Source organism: Chiloscyllium plagiosum, chromosome 6 (assembly GCF_004010195.1).
Source record: "Chiloscyllium plagiosum isolate BGI_BamShark_2017 chromosome 6, ASM401019v2, whole genome shotgun sequence".
NCBI lineage: Eukaryota > Metazoa > Chordata > Chondrichthyes > Orectolobiformes > Hemiscylliidae > Chiloscyllium > Chiloscyllium plagiosum.
In genome coordinates this window covers 99,285,854-99,289,640 of record NC_057715.1, presented here as the reverse complement: position 1 = coordinate 99,289,640, position 3,787 = coordinate 99,285,854, and the positions used below count along the sequence as shown (strand labels likewise).

The 3,787-nt window shown below is 37.8% G+C and overlaps 1 pseudogene; it reads right to left on the bottom strand.

Annotated features, from left to right (window-relative positions):
• Positions 1-626: 626 nt before the first annotated feature.
• The window catches only part of LOC122551077, an 8,929-nt pseudogene continuing 5,768 nt past the window's right edge, over positions 627-3,787 (bottom strand).

Below are 3,787 nucleotides of genomic sequence, written 5' to 3'. Positions count from 1 at the left end.
AATCTTTTTTCCTTTCTCCTCACCCAACTCAGATAAGTAACTGAAACAAAGAATGCTAGAAGTGGTCAGCATTTGCAGAGAGAAAAAGAGAGTTAAGGTTTCAGTTTGATATCCTTTCAACACAACTGGGAAATGCTCCAGCTTTAATGGGTTTTAAGCAACTACAGAGTAGAAGGTAGAAATAACAAAATGTTTAAAGGGTGAACAGGAGCCCTAATTAGATAACAGAATCATCATAAGGGGATCGGATCGGAGACTGGAAGATCAGAGACAATTCTTTAAAAACTGAAATTGATCAGAGAGATGTGATCGGAGAAAACAAAATGAAAGGTCTGAGGAAGACCCAGAGGAAGATTCTGGAAGGGGTGAATGGCTAATCTTACTGTACATCTATATGTTCTACTAAGAGATGTCGCCAATGGATCAATAGCTGTAAAGCTGTTAGAACTCTTTGACCATGGCTGACTGAAGTCAATATTTACACTGTCAGGACAAATTTAAATTATCTTTGTTTTAAACTTTTTAACAAGTTATTCCTGCTAAACCTTAATGATTACATTCACAATCTATAAAATCTACATGCTGGTCCTTAATTCCCTGAGACCACGATGAAAGCTTCCTGCTATCTATTTCAGAACAGACATTAAATATTGTTTGAATTTGTCAATATCACGTTTCATCATAACAAAGGCTCGATTTTGTTTTTTCCTGAAGGCCGAGTGTATCCAGGACCATGTTCCTCTGGTCAGTGCTCCCTGTAACTCCACATTTACATTGCACTGCATGTATTCAGTAACAACACTCTCATCAATAGCCACAGCCACTGCAAAAGAATCGCAGGACACAAACGCTGTTTGAGTATGCACTTCTTTATCACCTTGCTTGACTTTAGCGTATTTTCCAACATGTTCTGTTATCTTCTTCATGAAACTGGCCTTCTCCGTGCCTTGATTTATCCATTCATGAAAACACTCCTGATGCGATGGACACAACAGAATCACCAGCTCCACACTTCAAAAGAATCAATTATCGTCGTTACTACTGAGTTGTAGACATTGTAAAGAGCAAAAGCACCACCAAACAGAACACAGAGACTCCTCATGGTGGACGTTGTCACTGATGATATAAGGCACAACCTCAAACAACTCATATCATTTCAATAACTTTCAACTAGATTTCCTCACATTTTGACAATAAGGAATAATTAATTAAGATAATAATGGTAAATTACTCAACACAACATTGACATGAACTGGAAGAAGAAAGCCTTCCTTTTGCTAGTGGAGTGAATTGAAATGCATTGTGGGTAATAGAGAATTGGTCCTCAAAAATACAGCTTATTTTTCAGCTTTAAAACACAGTTGTGAAATGACCCTATAGAAACTGAAAAATGGATCACTGGATTTTACCTCACCATTACCAACTGGTAATATATATATATATATATATATATATAACACTAAAGAAGATCCAGGTTACCAACCCTGATTCAGGTCAAATATTCACACCCACAAGCTGTTCAGTACCTCCAACAACTCAGTTTCTGGCAGGCAGAAGTCCTTTATCATTGAAGACAGACCAACTGCTTGTTGCCAGCTGCATCTAATTTTGAACACATCACACTGACTCTATCCTTTCTGTAGTCCCTCCCTGACTGTTTAAACAAGCAGCAGTGTAAACATTATTTACACTGAGTATTAGTAACCTGCTTTTAAGAAGTGCAATAATCTTTCCACAATCCTTAGTTTTAAAAACAGATCATTTCAAAAATTTAGAAAGATATAAATCTGCAGAGTTTACAAAAGTTACAGCATCCTGAGTTGAACATAAATCATTATTCCCATATTGTTGAAAGTTGGTGAACATTAAGCGTGGGGGGGAAGCGGAGAATGGGGGGGATCCTTCAAGATAAGTTCAAGAAAATCCACCCACAAGAATTCCCACAAGCCAGCCAGGAATGCATAATAAATTAACATTGCCACTGAAGCACACTTCATGAAAGAATATTTAATGATTTGAAATGTTAGAATTGAAAGCATAAAATGGTGGATTCTTGATTTTGTAATTATTATACACCTTGAATATCTTACCCAAGGCAGAGAGTGATGTAAACAATATTCCCACGTGACTATATAAATTGAACGTACAAACTGATTCAGAACATTGGAAGCTGCTTCTGGGTCTGATATAAAGTCTGATATAAACTCTCTACAAACTGTGTTCCCTCTCCCTGAAATGAAAGCAACATTTTCATGAACTTAGTTCAGTGTACCTTTCTGAATTCCAAGCAGTATATAAAAAATACAGTCTAAACAGAAATACAGTTATTCAGCAAATGTTGTTTTAAAAATCTAATATCTTTTATTTAGTTCCCATTGCCCCCACATTTTTTTAGTGTACAGTGGTCATCTCTTGAAATGGAGAGTGCAAAAACAATAATATATGGGGATTCAAGCGACACGATAATAGTTGGGATATAATGTGTGACAGGTTTAGAGGGCATAAAATTATTTGAACTGCATTCAAGAGACAATTGTAGCCAGCACACATGAAGCCCAGTGAGGGAGGGCACAATTCCAGATGTAGTCTTAGGAAAGTAAACTGGACAGGTGGATGAAGTGGTGGTCAGTGATCATTTTATAGATAGTGATCATAATATGTGACAATAAAACCTAAACCGAATACAGTTGGATGTCACAGAATTATATTAGGGGTCAAAGATACAATAGGAATAAAAGTTCTAAATTGGGAGAAGTTAAATTTTACAAGACTGCGAGATAATCTGGCAAAAGTGGACTGGTTACAATTAATTGAAGGAAAGTTAATGGTAAAACAATGGGAAGCATTTAAAAGCAAAATTCTATGAGCACAGTATAGACATGTCCTCACAAAGGAAATCATTGATAAATCAAATCTATGGTCCCCTGGTTATCCAGCAGCATAAAGGATAGGATTTAGCATAAATAATTATAATATATAGACCAAACAAAGATAAATCAATCAGCCTGACCACAGTTGGAGGAAAATCACTAGAATCAACATTGAAAAGGCATGGATTAATCAGGGATAGTCAACATGGCTTTGTCAAGGAAAGGTCATGTTTTCCTGATTTAATTGATTTTTTAAAGAAAGCAACAAGGTGAATTGATGAGGGTAGTGTAGTGCATGATTTCTATATGGATTTTAGGAAGACATTTGACAAGGTCACACAGGCAGACTGGTCAAAACCAAATTAAACCCAAGGGATACAGTGGAATGTGGCAAATTGGATCCAAAGCTGATTTGGTGGCAGGAAACAAAACCTAATGGTGAATAGATGTTTTTGAGAATGATTTCCAGTGGTGTTTCCCCTAATAGAGTGGTCAATTATGAGGGAGCAGAGAATTAAGATGATTAGTAGAAGGATTAGAGAGGACATGAGGAAAATCTTTGGAAAATCTTTAACACCTAGAAGCTAGTGGGGGTTATAGTCAAAGAGTCATAGTCATAGAGGTGTACAGCATGGAAACAGACCCTTCAGTCCAACCTGAAAATGTGTTGCTGGAACAGCGTAGCAGGTCAGGCAGCATCCAGGGAACAGGAGAATCGACGTTTCGGGCATAAGCCCTTCTTCAGGAATGAGGAAAGTGTGTCCAGCAGGCTAAGATAAAAGGTAGGGAGGAGGGACTTGGGGGAGGGGCGTTGGAAATGTGATAGGTGGAAAGAGGACAAGGTGAGGGTGATAGGCCGGAGTGGAGGTGGGGGCGGAGAGGTCAGGAAGAAGATTGCAGGTTAGGAAGGCAGTGCT